At 46.1% G+C, this 18,214-nt stretch overlaps 9 non-coding genes and 4 pseudogenes across 9 annotated transcripts; all 13 read left to right on the top strand.

The window, feature by feature from the left end:
• The first annotated feature begins 178 nt into the window (after positions 1–178).
• Positions 179–4,216, top strand: LOC146373217 (uncharacterized; annotated as a pseudogene).
• Positions 4,217–4,377: 161 nt separating this feature from the next.
• On the top strand, positions 4,378–4,550 carry LOC146373218 (U2 spliceosomal RNA; annotated as a pseudogene).
• A 243-nt stretch (positions 4,551–4,793) lies between these two features.
• Positions 4,794–4,906, top strand: LOC146373219 (U5 spliceosomal RNA). Its single transcript, XR_014802384.1, has one exon. It is a non-coding gene; the product is annotated as a U5 spliceosomal RNA (small nuclear RNA).
• A 194-nt stretch (positions 4,907–5,100) lies between these two features.
• Positions 5,101–5,291, top strand: LOC146373220 (U2 spliceosomal RNA). The gene has a single exon (XR_014802521.1). It is a non-coding gene; the product is annotated as a U2 spliceosomal RNA (small nuclear RNA).
• A 243-nt stretch (positions 5,292–5,534) lies between these two features.
• Positions 5,535–5,647, top strand: LOC146373221 (U5 spliceosomal RNA). Its single transcript, XR_014802385.1, has one exon. It is a non-coding gene; the product is annotated as a U5 spliceosomal RNA (small nuclear RNA).
• A 194-nt stretch (positions 5,648–5,841) lies between these two features.
• Positions 5,842–6,032, top strand: LOC146373222 (U2 spliceosomal RNA). Its single transcript, XR_014802511.1, has one exon. It is a non-coding gene; the product is annotated as a U2 spliceosomal RNA (small nuclear RNA).
• Positions 6,033–6,275: 243 nt separating this feature from the next.
• On the top strand, positions 6,276–6,388 carry LOC146373223 (U5 spliceosomal RNA). The gene has a single exon (XR_014802386.1). It is a non-coding gene; the product is annotated as a U5 spliceosomal RNA (small nuclear RNA).
• Positions 6,389–6,582: 194 nt separating this feature from the next.
• Positions 6,583–6,773, top strand: LOC146373224 (U2 spliceosomal RNA). The gene has a single exon (XR_014802512.1). It is a non-coding gene; the product is annotated as a U2 spliceosomal RNA (small nuclear RNA).
• A 243-nt stretch (positions 6,774–7,016) lies between these two features.
• LOC146373225 (U5 spliceosomal RNA) lies at positions 7,017–7,129 on the top strand. The gene has a single exon (XR_014802416.1). It is a non-coding gene; the product is annotated as a U5 spliceosomal RNA (small nuclear RNA).
• A 194-nt stretch (positions 7,130–7,323) lies between these two features.
• On the top strand, positions 7,324–7,500 carry LOC146373226 (U2 spliceosomal RNA; annotated as a pseudogene).
• Positions 7,501–12,477: 4,977 nt separating this feature from the next.
• Positions 12,478–12,668, top strand: LOC146373227 (U2 spliceosomal RNA). The gene has a single exon (XR_014802593.1). It is a non-coding gene; the product is annotated as a U2 spliceosomal RNA (small nuclear RNA).
• A 243-nt stretch (positions 12,669–12,911) lies between these two features.
• LOC146373228 (U5 spliceosomal RNA) lies at positions 12,912–13,024 on the top strand. The gene has a single exon (XR_014802423.1). It is a non-coding gene; the product is annotated as a U5 spliceosomal RNA (small nuclear RNA).
• Positions 13,025–13,218: 194 nt separating this feature from the next.
• Positions 13,219–13,341, top strand: LOC146373229 (U2 spliceosomal RNA; annotated as a pseudogene).
• The last annotated feature ends 4,873 nt before the right edge of the window (positions 13,342–18,214 follow it).

The following is an 18,214-nucleotide window of genomic DNA, read 5'->3' on the forward strand; positions in this document are numbered from 1 at the left end:
TAGGTCATTTGCAAATAAACTTAAGGAAAAAAAACCGACAAAAGAGCAAAACTTGAACGAATTAGGCAATGAGGAAGAACTAATTGATGCAGCTGGGCTTGAAAATTTGAATTTCCCGCCAAAACTTGTGAATGGAGGAGATGAACAGGGGGAGGCGGGAAATGGGGAGGGGCATGAAATGCCTGCCCAACCAGAAACCTCAGAGGAGGGGGAGGGCAGGCAGGTTGAGAGTGGAGCACAAGAAGATGAAAGCATTTCAATTGACAGTACTCAGGATCAGCCCCTCCCTGATGCCCAGTTGGCAAAGAGGACGGTATCAGAGTTGTCTTCTGGGACAATTGTCTCAGGAAAAAGGGGAAGACTTGAAGCACCTTCAGAGAGTTCCTCTGGGGGAGACTCCAGGATTTTCCCCCCCGACTCACCAAATGAGGTCTCCTTTCTCAATATAGTTCTGCAATCAACCCCCAAGGACCGTATGGTAAATGCAGCGTTGCAGCAGAGGCCGTCTCCCAGAGTCCGTAAGGGGAATAGAGCTCCTACCCTTCCTCCCGAACCATGCGAGGTGAAGGAAGAGCTCTGTTCACGAGAAATAAACTGATTTTAAGATCCCCGAAGCTTGGGTTAAGTCTTCTCTTGATGAGAATCAACTCCTTTTAACCTCTAAAAATGGTCAGCTTGTCCTTTTTATCATTACTCATGGCTCTCACCTTCTCAACTATTAATGTTAGAAGTGTTAAGACCAAAATGAGAGCCCAGAGTGTTTTATCCTTTTTAAATACCATAACGTCAGATGTGATTTTAATTCAGGAATGTGCAATACCTTTTTCAAAAGCATATACCCAGTGGCAGGACATGTGGCCACAACCATCAATATGGAGTGGGTCAAATGAAAATAAAAATGATGGAGTGGCCATTTTAATCCAAAACCGTCTTGTTCTGGTAAAGGGGAGCACTGTGGTGAGAGAAGGAAGAGCGCTTTTAGTAAATTTGACTTTTATGGGAAAGGATTTTAACCTCTTAAATATTTATGGGTTTAATGACAAGCATGAAAGGTATGACCTTTTAGAGGAACTGCAGCCCCACATGCTTGGGAGGGTGCCTTTAGTAGTTGGGGGAGATTTTAACTGTGTTTTAAGCAGAAAGGATAGGAAACGAGCCAGGCAAGATTTTAAAGTTGATAAGACGTCACTTTTTTTGCAGGGGATGGTTAGGGATTTTAAACTTACTGACTGTTTTACAGCAATGCATCCCAGGGAGGAGGGCTTCACCTGGGTCAGTGGTGACGGCTCTAGGGCCTCTCGTATCGATTACCTGTTTGTGAGAGACTGTTCACCAACTGATGCTAGACTGACGCCTGTTTTCTTTTCCGATCACTTGATGCTGTCCAGTACTATCACACTGGCTTCGGGTGTGACGATGGGGAGAGGACTGTGGAGACTCAACTGCTCCCTGCTGGAGGACCAGAATCTGGTCAGCCAGTACAGGGAGCAGTATCGTGAGTGGCAGACCCTTCAGGACTTTTACGAAACACGTGCACTGTGGTGGGAAATGGTTAAAGGACGGACACAGTTATTTTTTAGACAGGCTGGGAAAAGGAAGAAGGCTGCTGAGAACAGACGCATGATGGGGCTGCAGAAACGACTACAAAGGTATTATCTTTTAAACCAACAGGGGATCAATTTTAATGACGAAATCAAAGAAGTCAAGGAAGAAATGCAGGAAATTGCAGACATAAAAAGTATGGGCGTCATTTTAAGAAGCAGGGAAAAAGAGAGAGAAGAAGGTGAAAAATGCACAAGATACTTCTTCAAGAAAATTATGAGCAAATCTGGTTTTATTTCTCAACTAAGTAATAAAACTGGACAGAAAGTCAAAAATACCAAGGACATCATGCAGGTGGTTGAAGATTATTACAAAGAGTTGTATGATGAAAAAAATGTTAATGCAGAGACTATTACACAGACCTTGGAGTTTATTGAAAAGACTGTTGAGGATAATGGTTTTTTAAGTCAAGGCTTTACACTAACTGAGCTCAATCAGTGTCTCAATAGTTTTAAAAGCGGGAAGTCCCCAGGAATAGACGGACTTCCGATTGAATTTTACCTGACCTTTTGGGACATTTTAGCGTCGGACCTACTTACTGTTTTTACAGAATTTAGCCGACTTGACAGACTACCTGACAGCTTTAGAATAGGGATAGTCACTCTTATTCATAAAGGCAAAGACAAGACTGACTTAAAAAACTGGAGACCAATTGCTCTTTTAAATTGCGACTGTAAATTTTTTAGTAAACTTTTAGCAGCACGGATACGTCCTGTTTTAAGCCAGATAATCCACCCGGATCAAGCCTGCGCTGTTAAAGGTAGAAAGATCACAGACAGCCTCGTATTGATCAGAGACACCATCTGTTTTGCGAGAGACAGAAACATTCGGTTAATTGTCTTAAATTTAGACTTCGAGAAAGCTTTTGATCGGATCTCGCACCAGTACCTCTTTAGAGTGCTGCAAAAGATGGGGTTTCCAGAACAGTTTATCTCTTGGGTGAAACTGCTATATAAGGGGATTGGCAGTAGATTTGTTGTTAACGGGATCCTGACAAAAGCGATAGATTTACACTGCGGTGTCCGTCAGGGCTGTCCGTTATCTGCACTCCTTTATGTTATCTGCATAGAACCACTGGCGCAGATCTTGAGAAGGGACAAAGGAATAAATGGGTTGGAAATACCAGGGAGTGGCGGACAAACAACAAAATGTGTTCTGTACATGGATGACATCAATATTTTATGTACAGACCTTTCGTCAGTAAAAAGGACTTTTGACGTAACCGACTGGTTTGGGAAGGCTTCAGCTTCAAAGCTTAACAAGAGTAAGACTCAGGCACAATTTTATGGACCATGGGGGGCTACAGAGTTGACCGGACTTGAGATGAATGTTATACAAAACGACCAGAGGATTTTAGGGATTAAGTTTGACAAGGAAGGAGGAGGAAAGACCAATTGGCCTGACATTATAGGGAAAGCGAAGCAACGACTGGGGTACTGGGGACTGAGAACGTTGACTTTGGGGGGCAAGGTTTAATCATCAAAGCAGTGATTTTACCCCTGCTTTCATTAGTCAGCTCAGTTTTTATCCCACCCAGAAAAGTGCTTTTAGAACTGGAACGGGCCATTTTTTACTTTTTATGGGGTTCTAAATGGGAAAGACTTGGAAGGGGAACAATGAAGAAAATGAAAGAGAATGGAGGAAAAGGGGTTCCAGACTTGTATTTGTTTGTAGGAAGTCTCTATACCAGCAGCCACATGAGGCAGGCTACGGCCCGTTCCAGTAACTCCAAAACACAGGCGTGGGTCAGATTTTGGATGGGGAGCTACTTAAGACAGAAGAAACTGATACCAGTGGATCTTAAAGTACCCGTCTCCTTTAGCCTCCCTCCAGCCTATGCTGAGTTAAAGTCATTTTTAGTCTCTTTTAATTTGGAAAATGAAGACTTGAACATTTTACCTAAACACCGGTCTCTTATTTCTGTTGTGCAGGAGCGAGAATCTGTGATTCCAGTGCGCGGCCTCTCAATTGGAGAGGCCACAGATGTGTGGCGCTTGGTGAACCATCCCATTCTTTCGAACAAACTCCGGGATCTGTCCTGGATGGTGGCCCATGGGATTCTCCCAGTCAGGTCCGTCATGCACTCCCGGGGCATGTCTGCAACATCCATGTGTCCCCGACCTGGTTGTGGCGCGCCTGAGTCGGTGAGGCATCTGCTCTGGGAGTGCAGCGCTGCCGTAGACCAGTGGGCAAAGGCCGGCTCCTCGCAATTCCCGTACTTACCAGCAAGGGAGGTCCTAACAGCACAGTTAGTGCTCTATGGGGTGAGCCAGGGATCAAAAGCACAAAGGAAAGACTTTGAGAAGCAGTGGCTTACTCTCGCCGCCATCAAAGACGCCATTTGGACCTCCAGGAACTTGCTGGTAAGCAAGCACATGCAGATCCCCCCCGTGGCTGCTCTCCGAATGGCAGCAGCAACAATCAAAGAGACCTGTGCTGCAAGCGGCAAGCCTAAGAAGCAACCACAAAGAAGAATCGACTCTGTGCCCATTCGGACGGAGGAGTCGGTGCCACACACAGTAAGGTCAAAGCAGCAGCGGCCTGGCTCTCCGGGAGAGGCAGGTGGGAAGGAGCAAAGGGGTGGGGATCCCCTCTGAGCACCAGGACAGTTTGAAAGGATGGGATGGGTCCTAAAAGCTGTTTTTAACAGCGAGGCACATCGCTCCTGCACAGGCCCCCTTTTTTAAAAAACAAAGCAATTTTTGAAACTAGGCAGAAATTGAATTTTATGAGATGACTGTGTTTGGTTTTTTATGTTTGAGTGCCAATAAAAAAAAAACTTTTCGAAAGAAAAATCTGTTCTTATCAGTTTAATATCTGATACGCCCCCGATTCGGGGGCAACGTATTAAACGCATTTTTAGAACAGGGAGCCGAATAAGGGGCTCGCTCCGTTCGCTCCGCGCATCGACCCGGTATTGCAGCGCCTCCGGGAACGGTGCCCCCTTTGCTGACTTTGTGCAAAAGCAAGAAAGCCAAACAAAGTAAGGTCTGCCAAGCCAAGAGCCAGAAAGCAGCCTGAAGCCGCGAACGTGCTCCTCTCCAGTCACCCCTCTCCTGTCAAAGTGGAACTCTGGAGCAGAGCAGGCGGGGCCTGAGATCTGCCCCTTCAGCCAAGCAAACAGGGCCTACCGTGACGCCGGAAGCCGGGACGAGGAGTCACTGCGGCTTCCTGCGAGGCCAAAGAAACACACACTCTGGCTTCTCTTCAAAACGTACAAGTCTTTCGCCTTTTACTAAAGACTTCCGTGGAGAGTGAGGCTAAGGAGTTGCACCTATTTTTGGCAGGGTCTGCCGTCTGGCTGGGCCCTCTCCTCGTTGTTCAAAAGAAGAAATAGACGAAAGCGCGCAGTTCCAGGGAGCTCCGCAGGCCTCTGAGGTACTGTGGGTGGGCGGAGATTTGAAGCGGTTCCCTCCCTGTGAGCCAAGTGAAAGAGCGCACCGTCACAAGCGAGAAGTGTCCCGAGAAGGCGGCTCAGCCAGGAACCTGCAGGAGGCCATCGCTTCTCGGCCTTTTGGCTAAGATCAAGTGTAGTATCTGTTCTTATCAGTTTAATATCTGATACGCCCCCGATTCGGGGGCAACGTATTAAATGCGTTTTTAGAACAGGGAGCCGAATAAGGGGCTCGCTCCGTTCGCTCCACGCATCGACCCGGTATTGCAGCGCCTCCGGGAACGGTGCCCCCTTTGCTGACTTTGTGCAAAAGCAAGAAAGCCAAACAAAGTAAGGTCTGCCAAGCCAAGAGCCAGAAAGCAGCCTGAAGCCGCGAACGTGCTCCTCTCCAGTCACCCCTCTCCTGTCAAAGTGGAACTCTGGAGCAGAGCAGGCGGGGCCTGAGATCTGCCCCTTCAGCCAAGCAAACAGGGCCTACCGTGACGCCGGAAGCCGGGACGAGGAGTCACTGCGGCTTCCTGCGAGGCCAAAGAAACACACACTCTGGCTTCTCTTCAAAACGTACAAGTCTTTCGCCTTTTACTAAAGACTTCCGTGGAGAGTGAGGCTAAGGAGTTGCACCTATTTTTGGCAGGGTCTGCCGTCTGGCTGGGCCCTCTCCTCGTTGTTCAAAAGAAGAAATAGAAGAAAGCGCGCAGTTCCAGGGAGCTCCGCAGGCCTCTGAGGTACTGTGGGTGGGCGGAGATTTGAAGCGGTTCCCTCCCTGTGAGCCAAGTGAAAGAGCGCACCGTCACAAGCGAGAAGTGTCCCGAGAAGGCGGCTCAGCCAGGAACCTGCAGGAGGCCATCGCTTCTCGGCCTTTTGGCTAAGATCAAGTGTAGTATCTGTTCTTATCAGTTTAATATCTGATACGCCCCCGATTCGGGGGCAACGTATTAAACGCATTTTTAGAACAGGGAGCCGAATAAGGGGCTCGCTCCGTTCGCTCCACGCATCGACCCGGTATTGCAGCGCCTCCGGGAACGGTGCCCCCTTTGCTGACTTTGTGCAAAAGCAAGAAAGCCAAACAAAGTAAGGTCTGCCAAGCCAAGAGCCAGAAAGCAGCCTGAAGCCGCGAACGTGCTCCTCTCCAGTCACCCCTCTCCTGTCAAAGTGGAACTCTGGAGCAGAGCAGGCGGGGCCTGAGATCTGCCCCTTCAGCCAAGCAAACAGGGCCTACCGTGACGCCGGAAGCCGGGACGAGGAGTCACTGCGGCTTCCTGCGAGGCCAAAGAAACACACACTCTGGCTTCTCTTCAAAACGTACAAGTCTTTCGCCTTTTACTAAAGACTTCCGTGGAGAGTGAGGCTAAGGAGTTGCACCTATTTTTGGCAGGGTCTGCCGTCTGGCTGGGCCCTCTCCTCGTTGTTCAAAAGAAGAAATAGAAGAAAGCGCGCAGTTCCAGGGAGCTCCGCAGGCCTCTGAGGTACTGTGGGTGGGCGGAGATTTGAAGCGGTTCCCTCCCTGTGAGCCAAGTGAAAGAGCGCACCGTCACAAGCGAGAAGTGTCCCGAGAAGGCGGCTCAGCCAGGAACCTGCAGGAGGCCATCGCTTCTCGGCCTTTTGGCTAAGATCAAGTGTAGTATCTGTTCTTATCAGTTTAATATCTGATACGCCCCCGATTCGGGGGCAACGTATTAAACGCATTTTTAGAACAGGGAGCCGAATAAGGGGCTCGCTCCGTTCGCTCCACGCATCGACCCGGTATTGCAGCGCCTCCGGGAACGGTGCCCCCTTTGCTGACTTTGTGCAAAAGCAAGAAAGCCAAACAAAGTAAGGTCTGCCAAGCCAAGAGCCAGAAAGCAGCCTGAAGCCGCGAACGTGCTCCTCTCCAGTCACCTCTCTCCTGTCAAAGTGGAACTCTGGAGCAGAGCAGGCGGGGCCTGAGATCTGCCCCTTCAGCCAAGCAAACAGGGCCTACCGTGACGCCGGAAGCCGGGACGAGGAGTCACTGCGGCTTCCCGCGAGGCCAAAGAAACACACACTCTGGCTTCTCTTCAAAATGTACAAGTCTTTCGCCTTTTACTAAAGACTTCCGTGGAGAGTGAGGCTAAGGAGTTGCACCTATTTTTGGCAGGGTCTGCCGTCTGGCTGGGCCCTCTCCTCGTTGTTCAAAAGAAGAAATAGAAGAAAGCGCGCAGTTCCAGGGAGCTCCGCAGGCCTCTGAGGTACTGTGGGTGGGCGGAGATTTGAAGCGGTTCCCTCCCTGTGAGCCAAGTGAAAGAGCGCACCGTCACAAGCGAGAAGTGTCCCGAGAAGGCGGCTCAGCCAGGAACCTGCAGGAGGCCATCGCTTCTCGGCCTTTTGGCTAAGATCAAGTGTAGTATCTGTTCTTATCGAGAAGCAATATGGCGACTGCGTCGGCCAGTTATGGAGAAGAGACGGACAGAAGGAGTGGAATGAAGAATACATTACGTTTTGATCTGATCGACAAAGACACTGCTTTCCAGGATCGGATAACTTTTGGGAGAAGAATCCTCTTTGATGCTCTCAACATACAGCCAGGAGAGATCTATTGCCTACAACAGAGCACAGCTAAGAAATATTATGACGTGACGCTAACTACCACAGAGAGAGCGGAGGACGCGAGACGGAAAGCCAACACAGCGGTAAGCGAAGACCTAAAAAGCTACGCGGTGACCCCACTGTACAGAAGTGATTACAGAATCTTAACTGTACACATGTACAATCCGTGGGTATCGGAAGAGACGATAAGGTGCTTCCTGGAAAGGCACGTCAAAGTGTTTCCAGGGGTAAGAATGATAAAAGATGGATTAAGTATATGGACAGGCAAGAGACAATTCCGGATAAAATTACAAGAAGACTTAAACAGCGAGGACGGTCTGCGACACCCGCCTGCGGTTTTCTCTATCGGTGCCGATAGAGGATTCCTTATTTATGCGGGCCAACCCTTGAGTTGTAGGAAATGTGGTGGCAAAGGACATGACGTTGAGCACTGCGACCAGGTGAGGTGCCGAAGCTGTAATGGCATGGGCCACAGTACAAGAGATTGCACAGAACCAAAGAGGTGCCACTTATGCGGGTCTGAAGAACACATGGCACGAGATTGCATGAAGCCCAGACCCTATGCGGCGGTAGTAAAGGGTTTTCTGGGGCAAGAAAAGGATAGCAGGAATGAAGCTGCGAGAGCACCTGTGGTGGATTTGGAATCACGGACAGGTGAAGAGAATAAGACTGATGAGACAGAGGAGGAGGTAGAGAAGAGGACGAAGGGCCCCCTACTGGAGGCTGAGGGGAGCAACGTGGATGGAGGGAAAGGAAAGGGTGAGGACATAGAGTCCGCAGAGCAGCCGTGGAAAGTGGTTAAGAGAACAGGGAGGAAGACTGCAAAAAGAAGGAGGAGATGGGACTCGACCACTACCCCGGAGGGGGGAGATGGGAAAGAGGCAGGTGCGGAGCCTTCGACCAGCGAGGCGGAAGGGCACGCACCGAAAGGGACCCAAACTGAGTGCATGCACACTCCTTTGAGCGCTACGATGAGCGAAAACTAAACGGAAGATGGAAGTGAGACCGAAGGTGTTTTGGATAAATTTACAATACAATCATTATTTTCCCAAGAAAGCTTGGGGATGCAGTCTACACCATGAACAGCAAAGCAGAGGGAAAGAAGGGCTGTGCTCACTCTTACTTTGTGGCGCAAGCTCCTCTGGCCCCGCGGGGTGCTATATCCTGTGAACTTATGCCACTGTTTGGGTCAGCGAGTAAGTTTTTGGAAACTGGTCTTTCCTTGATCCTCTTATAAGCCGAATGGGTGAAATTAAAATAATGTCTATAAATGTTAGAGGATTGAGGAATTTCTGGAAAAGGAGAGCGGTATATGAATTTTTGACAGTGTGTGATTTCGATATATGCATGGTTCAGGAAGCACACTTAAGAGATGAAGGCGACGTACTCCTTTTCACCGAGGAGTGGGGAGGAGGTGAAGCAGTATGGAGCGTGGGGAGTGTATACGGATCAGGGGTGGGAGTCCTGTGCGGGAGGAAAAGTATCAAAATTATAGACACCTTTTCTGTAATTCAAGGCAGAGTATTGGTGGTGGACATCAAGAAAGCTGGACTTCACTGTCGCGCGGTCAATATTTATGCACATGCAGAACCACGGGCCCGCAGAGAACTATTCGCTGGGCTGGACATTTGCTTTATGACAAGTAAGGTGACCATTGTGGGAGGAGACTTAAACTGCTCACTTGATAAGGATGGTGGATCGCCTTTGCTTAGAGATTTTATGACTAAGTATAGACTGGTGGATACGATGGGAAAGATATTAGGCAAACGGGTTGGTCACACATGGGAAAATAGTCGGGGAATGAAGAGCAGATTGGATTATATATTGGTAGGAGATAAGGAAAAGGTAACAGGAGGGGGGACAATTTCTGCCCCCTTCACAGATCACAAAGCAATTTGGGCAACGGTAAGTTTTGGAGAAGCAACTTTTGGTAAGGCTTATTGGAAATTGAACAATGATATTCTGACAGAACATGAGTATAGGGAAAGATTTAGAGGAATTTTCGGAAATTGGGTGGATTTGAAAGGTTTGTACGAAAACAGAGGGAGGTGGTGGGAAGAAACGAAAAAGAAAATAAAAATTTTTTCAATTGCTTATAGTACACAGAGAGCGCAGGCTTCTAAAGAGGGTTTTAAGAAGCTTCAGGAAAAGATTGCAGGGATAGAAGCTCAGAGGAATAAGGAAAAAAATTGGGAAGAGAGCGAGGAACTGAATATATTATTAAAGGAACAGGAGGTCTTGTTTCAGGAGAGGGCGAAAACAAGAATGTTTAAATTTATGCAGGAGGAGTATATGCAACAGGAGAAGTGCTCGGCCTATTTTTTTGCTCAAATGAAAAAGAGAGAGGAAAAAGGGGCAATTATGGAACTGGAAAGGGAAGGGAAATCGGTTACTGGACGGGACAATATTTTGAAGATGGTAGAGGAGTACTACAGTTCATTGTTTGGTGTGGAAGAAGTAGATAGAGGGGCTCAAGAAATGGTTTTGGGTTTTCTGAAAGAGAGGTTACCAGAGGACGCAAGGAAGCTTCTGGAAAGGAGCATAACAAACCACGAACTATACGAGGCGATAAAGACAATGAAGAATAACAAGGTACCTGGGATAGATGGACTCACAAAGGAGTTTTACATCACCTTTTGGGATCTCATCGGAGACCACTTGTTGGAGGTATTTGATGAAATGTGTGAAACGGGTAGAATGCCAAAGAGTATGAGGACGGGTGTGATAAGTTTACTACATAAGAAAGGCTCACCTGCTGCGCTTTCAAATTATAGGCCTCTTTCAATGGTCTGTGTGGACTACAAAATTTTGAGTCGAACTCTAGCAAGACGCCTGGCCCGAGTCTTGCCTGCTATTATTAATGCAGACCAGACATGTGGGGTAAAGGGCAGGCAGATTGGTTGGAACTTACAACTACATAGAGATGTGCTTACATATATCGAAGAGAGGAACTTGACAACAATATGCGTAACACTTGATCAGGAAAAAGCGTTTGATAGGGTCAATCATGATTTCTTATGGAGGGTGATGAGAACTTTTGATATAGGAGGAAAATTTTTGAATTGGATAAGTATGATGTATACTGACATAATCTGCAAGATAAAGATAAATGGACACTTAACAGAGGAAGTACAACAAACGAGAGGGCTACGGCAGGGCTGCCCCCTGTCCGCCCTACTCTATGTTATATATGTAGAACCTTTAGCATGTGCAATAAGAGGAAACGAGAAAATTAGAGGAGTGCCCTTGCCAGGGGGGGAGGTGTTGAAGATCTCCCAGTACGCTGACGACATAGTTCTTTACTTGGAAGATGATGGAAGTGTGAGGGAGATGATGCGAACAATACAGACCTTTGAGAGCGCTGCGGGGTCAAAGGTCAATAAGAAGAAATCAAAATATAAATTTTTGGGACGATGGGCAGGCAGGAGAGAGACGCTTTGCGGGCTTTCTTTGTGTGAAGGGCCCATGAAGGGCATTGATTTTGGAAATCCAGGGGGGGATGCAAATTATAACTGGGATTTGAAGATAGCGAAGATCTCAAAGAAATTGGGGATGTGGTCTAAAAGAAAGCTTACTATAACTGGCAAAGTACTGGCCGTAAAAGCTGACATTTTACCTGCCCTATTGCATTTGGCATATGTTTTCCCAATACCACAGACTTACAGGAAGAAATTAACACAGGGAATTTTCAAATTAATTTGGGGGGGGGGGTATGAATATGTAAAAAGAACAATTATGTATCAGACAATACCAAAAGGTGGGAGGGATGTCCCTAACATCCCCTTGAAATTGGACGTGATGTATTACAGCAATATATGTAACTTATTGAATAGGCCCAATGTACATAAATGCCAAGTCTTGATCCGCTTTTGGTTATCCGGTCCCATGAGACAATTGATCGAGTGGGATAACAGGGTGCCAAGGGCGGAAAGCAGACCAGACTATTTTTCAAGGATGATTAAATGGCGGGAGAAGCATCAGGAATATAAGGATAAAGACCTCATGTTGAATCATAAAAAATTGTATAGAGCCATGGTGCAGAAAATACACACCCAAAATACATGGGTGCAGGAGGAGGTATGGATACGAGCTCAGGAGAAGGGACTGAGCAACGGCTGCAGGGATTTTAACTGGCTGCTGCTGCATAAAAAAATACCGGTAAGATCAATAATGCATGCACATAGATTATGTGATAATAAGAACTGTCCGAGAAGCACATGTCAAACAGAAGAAACAATAGAGCATGTAATGTGGGGATGCCCCTTTGCGGGGGAAGTGTGGGGTGAAATGCAGAAGCAGTATGTTTGTTTAAAAGGGATTTCGTATGATGAAGTAATGTTCCTTACGGGATGGGAGAAGGGAAGTAACCGAAAGGGAAAGTCTTTGTTATTAGTGTCCTTGGTAAAACTATATTTGTGGAAGGCCCGGCAAGGGTATATTTTGGGGTCATACAAATGGACAGCCAAGAGTGTATGTAGATTGGTAGAGAAGGAAATAGAAAAAGTGCGGCTGCTGGAGAAATTGAAATGGGGGTGGGATACAATCAAAGATAGATGGAAAGACATTCCTTAGAAGCCACTTAATTTAGAGGCCTAAGAAGGAAAGTTTTTTTTTGTTTTGCCTTGTTCGTTACGTTGAGAGCAACACATGGTAAGACTAGTATTGAGTTGAGAAAAGGATTGGAAAATAAGGTAATGGGTTTTTATGCCAATTTAGAAGATGTGATGTAACTTTGGTATGACTGTGCAATTGAACGTGTGGTTTTCCTCTTTATGACTTGTTATTTTGCTATTAAGATGCCACAGTACTCGTAGAAAGGACGTCTGAACATTTTGATCAATGGAGAGAGAAAATGTCTCGTTTTGTTTAGAATGGGTTTATCCTTTGGGATGTTTTACAATGTACATGTACGTGATATTCTGTTTTTTGAAAAAAAAAAAAAAAAAAAAAAAAATCTGTTCTTATCAGTTTAATATCTGATACGCCCCCGATTCGGGGGCAACGTATTAAACGCATTTTTAGAACAGGGAGCCGAATAAGGGGCTCGCTCCGTTCGCTCCACGCATCGACCCGGTATTGCAGCGCCTCCGGGAACGGTGCCCCCTTTGCTGACTTTGTGCAAAAGCAAGAAAGCCAAACAAAGTAAGGTCTGCCAAGCCAAGAGCCAGAAAGCAGCCTGAAGCCGCGAACGTGCTCCTCTCCAGTCACCCCTCTCCTGTCAAAGTGGAACTCTGGAGCAGAGCAGGCGGGGCCTGAGATCTGCCCCTTAAGCCAAGAAAACAGGGCCTACCGTGACGCCGGAAGCCGGGACGAGGAGTCACTGCGACTTCCTGCGAGGCCAAAGAAACACACACTCTGGCTTCTCTTCAAAACGTACAAGTCTTTCGCCTTTTACTAAAGACTTCCGTGGAGAGTGAGGCTAAGGAGTTGCACCTATTTCTGGCAGGGTCTGCCGTCTGGCTGGGCCCTCTCCTCGTTGTTCAAAAGAAGAAATAGAAGAAAGCGCGCAGTTCCAGGGAGCTCCGCAGGCCTCTGAGGTACTGTGGGTGGGCGGAGATTTGAAGCGGTTCCCTCCCTGTGAGCCAAGTGAAAGAGCGCACCGTCACAAGCGAGAAGTGTCCCGAGAAGGCGGCTCAGCCAGGAACCTGCAGGAGGCCATCGCTTCTCGGCCTTTTGGCTAAGATCAAGTGTAGTATCTGTTCTTATCAGAGGAGGTGGGAAGCAAAGAAAGATGGCGACGTCGTCGGCCAGTTATTCAGAGAGGGACGCATGGACTTTTGGAACAAGAAATACGCTGAGATTTGAACTCATGGAGAAAGACACACAACTTCACGACAGAATAACTTTTGGACGGAGAATTCTCTTCGAAGCCTTGAAGATACAGCCGGAGAAGATTTTCTGCCTACAACAGAGCACCGCAAGTAAGCACTATGATGTGACATTCTGTACAGGAGAATACGCGGAAGAAGTGAGAAGGAAGAGCATTGTGGAAGAAGATAAAGAACTGCGGAGATATATGGTGACCCCTTTGTATCGCAATGATTACAGAATTTTAACGATACATATGTATAACCCATGGGTCACGGAAGAGACTATCAGGTACTTTCTAGGGAGATACGTTACTGTTCTCCCAGGAGTACGAAAGATAAAGGACGGTCTGGGCATATGGACCGGAAAGAGACAATTTCGCATCAAATTGAGTGCGGATATGAACAGTGAAGATGGATATTGCCACCCACCTGCAGTCTTTTCTATTGGAGCGGACAGAGGCTTCCTTGTTTACGCAGGGCAGCCCCAAGCATGTAGGAAATGTGGGAGTGTTGGACATAATGTGGAACAATGCGACCAGGTGAGGTGTAGGAGTTGCGGCAAGCTTGGACATATTACGAGGGACTGCAAGGAGCCCAGAAGATGTCACTTATGTGACTCGGATGCGCACATGGCGAGAGATTGTACTAAGCCACGGCCTTATTCAGCCGTGGTAAAGACTGGACTTATTGGGGAAGAACGTAGCGAAGAGGAAATAGACTCTGGTGTAGGAGCAAGGCCACAGGAGCCGCTACCAGCTGCTGGAAATCAGGCTAACGAGGACAAAGTGGAAAGTGTGGAGGAGGGGACGGAGCGACGTGAGGAGAAGGGAGAGAGGAGTCTTGAGCAAGATGGTGAGAAAGTACAGCAGGGGAAGGAACCCCAAAAATGTTGGGAAGTGGTCGGAAAACCACGGAGAAAGTCTGCTAAAAGGAGGAGAAAGGTGAGTCCAGCCGCTTTCTCTGAAGATGGTAAGCTAAGAGATCAGGATATTAGGGAGGAGGTTTTGGAGGAAGGTGGAAATGTGGAGGGGTATGTGTTGAGGGGAACACAGACTGAGTGCATGCATACCCCCCTAAGTGATGTGACAAGCGATGGAGATATGGAAGAGGAAGGTGAGAGCGAAGAAAAGTCAGAGGACTCTTTCATAAAAGACCTTTTGTTACACGTCAATATGGATAGTTAAAGAATCCAAGAGAGGAGGTAAAATATACCAAGAGACTCATTGTAATTTTTTTTCTCTTTATTTATTTATTTATTTTTTTTGCCCTTAGTGCTCCACTTGCTTTTTGTTTATGGTATGGGGAAAATACGGATAATTACCCTGAATGTTAGGGGGCTAAAAAGTGCCCAAAAGAGAAAAATTGTTTATGAATTTTTATTGAGCTACAATTTCGATGTTTGTTTGGTCCAGGAAGCTCATCTGAGAGATGAGAGGGATGTTGCTTTGTTTACTGAGGAATGGAGGGGAGGGGAAGCTTCTTGGAGCATTGGGGGGGTACATGGGACTGGAGTTGGGGTGTTATGTGGGGATAAAGATATTCGGATAATTGAGAGCTTTACTGTAATACAAGGAAGGGTAATGGTGGTGGATATCGATAAAAATGGGACTCAATGCCGGATAATAAATGTATATGCACAGGTGGAGCACGGGCTACGTAAGGACCTTTTCCAAAAAATGGATACTTGTTTTTTGACTAGGAAAGATATTATTGTGGGAGGGGATTTTAATTGCTCTTTGGAAAGGGAAAAGTTTTCCCGCCCCTTTAGGACCTTCATTAAGAAATATGGATTAATTGACGTAATGGGGAAGTTACTGGGAAAGCAAGTGGGGTATACTTGGAAGAACACAAGGGGGGTGAAGAGTAGGTTAGATTACATTTTAGTAGAAAAAAAGTGCAAAATAATAGAGGGAAAAACAATACCGGCCCTCTTCACAGATCATCAAGCAGTTGATGTGGAGCTCGAGATAGTAGGGCCAGACTTTGGAAAAGGGTATTGGAAGTTTAACAACGACGTCCTCGCAGAGAAAGCCTATAGGGAAGGCTTCATGAAAATCTTCCCGATATGGGCCGAGATGAAAAGCTTATACAGTAACAACGTGGTTTGGTGGGAGGACATAAAGAAAAAAATCAAAAAGTTTACGGTCGAATATTGTACAGAGAGGGCAAAAGTCCGAAAGAAAGAGTTCGACACAATACAAAAAGAAATAGAAAAAATCTATGTTATGGAAAATAGGGGAAGGGAAATTAAAAAGGAAGGGTACTTGGAAAATTTAAAAATGAGACAGGAGGAATTACTTGAGAGGAAAGCGAGGGCCGTAATATATAAATTAAAACAGGAAGAGTATGAGGAGAATGAGAAATGCTCCTCATACTTTTTTAGCAAAATGAAGACTAGGGATAAGAGGGGGGTTATAACGGAACTGGAGAGGGATGGAAAGGTGATAAGGGGGAAAGATGATTTGTTAAGAACGGTGGAAGAATATTATGGAAAATTGTTTACAAAGGAGAGCTTGGATGAGGGGAAGGGGGAGGTTTTTATAAGATCGCTTAGGAGAAGGCTACCCGAAGAAGAAAATGGCAAGCTGGGGGGGGAATTGACAGTAGGGGAGGTGTATAATGTGGTAACGGCAATGAAGGCCAATAAGGTGCCCGGTATAGACGGCCTAACAAAAGAATTTTACGTGGCGTTTTGGGATATGGTGGGGATCCACCTTTTGGAGGTTTTTAAGGAAATCATGGAGGAAGGAGAGATGCCGGAAAGCATGAAAACGGGAGTGGTGACTATTCTGTTTAAGAAAGGAAACCCGAACCAACTAGACAATTACAGGCCACTAACTATGCTGTGCGTGGACTATAAAGTACTGAGTAAGGTTCTGGCGAATAGGCTAGCAGGAGTCATGTCACACATAGTGGAAATGGACCAAACTTGTGGGGTACAGGAGAGGCAAATCACATGGAACTTACATCTACACAGGGATGTACTCGCATATGTAAAGGAGAGAAACATTGCTGCAATATGTGTTAGCCTGGATCAGCAGAAAGCTTTCGATAGAGTAGACCACGCTTTTTTGTGGAAGGTTATGGAGGGGCTGGGTCTAGGAGGAGTCATTACAAAATGGGTAAAGGTTTTATATAAGGGCATAAATTCAAAAATCAAAATTAATGGGCATTTAACGGATAAAGTGCAACAAACAAGAGGATTGCGGCAAGGGTGCCCGCTCTCTGTGGTGCTGTTCGTTTTGTACGCAGAACCCCTGGCTTGTGCAATAAGGGGGAGCCACGCTGTTAAAGGGATTACGCTGCCCCGGGGCGAGAGCTTAAAAATATCACAATACGCGGATGACACAATATTATACTTGGCAGATGATGAAAGCTTAAGGGGAGTGATAGACCTTCTATATGATTATGAAAAAGCAACTGGATCGAGAATAAACAAGGAGAAGACTAGGTACAAATACCTTGGGAAGTGGGAGGGGAGGAAGGACAAGATCTGTGATTTTATGTTGTGTGAAGGCCCTATGGACGTATTAGGAATTTCTTTTGGGAATGGGGAGGGGGATGCATTGTGTAATTGGAAAAAGAAGATGACTGCAGTCGAAAAAAACCTGGGATTATGGAAGGCAAGAAAACTTTCCGTTTCAGGGAAAGTGTTGGTTGTAAAGGCCGATGTATTGCCAAAGCTGCTACATTTGGCCTACGTCTTTCCGATGCCGCAGAAGTATAGAGCTCAACTAATGAGGGGAATATTTAATTTCATATGGGGGGGCTATGAATATGTGAAAAGGGCGCTAATGCATCAGGAAATAGCAGATGGAGGGAGGGATGTGCCAAACGTTCCTCTGAAGCTGGATGCAATATTTTATAGCAATGTATGTATACTCCTGAAAAAGACATATATACACAAATGCCAAATCCTGATATGGTTTTGGCTGTCCATACCATACCGGTTTCTAATAGGGTGGGATAATAAAGGCCCTAAAGCTGAGACTAGGCCGGAGTACTTCCAGCGAATGGTAAAGTGGGGGAGGAGATATACGGAATGTAAAGATGAGGATACAGTGATAAATCATAAGTTACTATATAGGAAACTGGTACAGAAACTAAATGTCAATCCAGTAATGGTGAGCTCTGAAGTGTGGGTACGGGCCCAGGACAAGAGTTTTAAGAACGGGCTTAAAGATTTTAATTGGTTGCACTTGCATAGAAGGCTACCAGTCAGGGTCACGATGTATGCCCACAATTTGGGGAAGCAAAAAGTCTGTCCACGGAAAAACTGTATGGAAGATGAAACAATTGAACATGTATTATGGGGATGTGAATATGCAAGAAAGGTGTGGGATGGGGTGAAAGAGAGTTATAAGTGCTTGGAGAATGTGACATATGATGAAATCACTTCGTTTGGGGTTAAAGGAGTGGGAAAAGAACAAAACAAAATAATTTGTATGCTGATATCAATTGTAAAACTTAAATTATGGAAAGCAAGGCAGGGACATATAACTGGAGTGTATAAATGGGGAGAGATAGGAACAGTTAAGGCAATAGAGAAAGAATTTGAAAGTATATACTGGCACGAATTAGAAAAGTGGGGAAGTGATACAATTAAGGATAGGTGGAAAATCACCTTTTTAAAACCACCAAAAAAAAGGTGGTAAGTGATAAGGAGCAAGATAATAGAAACGCGATTGTTTCTTCGGTTTCTGGTCTTTCATTTTGTGGGATTTTCTTGTTGATCAACTTCTCTTTTCTTTCTGTAGAATGTTTATTTAGGAGTAAAGAAATGAAGGTATGACAATGATTTGGAAAGTAATATCTTAAGATGTATGAGAAATGTGAAATGTAA

This window comes from Perissodus microlepis, chromosome 14 (genome assembly GCF_051167445.1).
Source record: "Perissodus microlepis isolate ML-2025 ecotype Zambia chromosome 14, ASM5116744v1, whole genome shotgun sequence".
Taxonomy (NCBI): Eukaryota; Metazoa; Chordata; class Actinopteri; order Cichliformes; family Cichlidae; genus Perissodus; species Perissodus microlepis.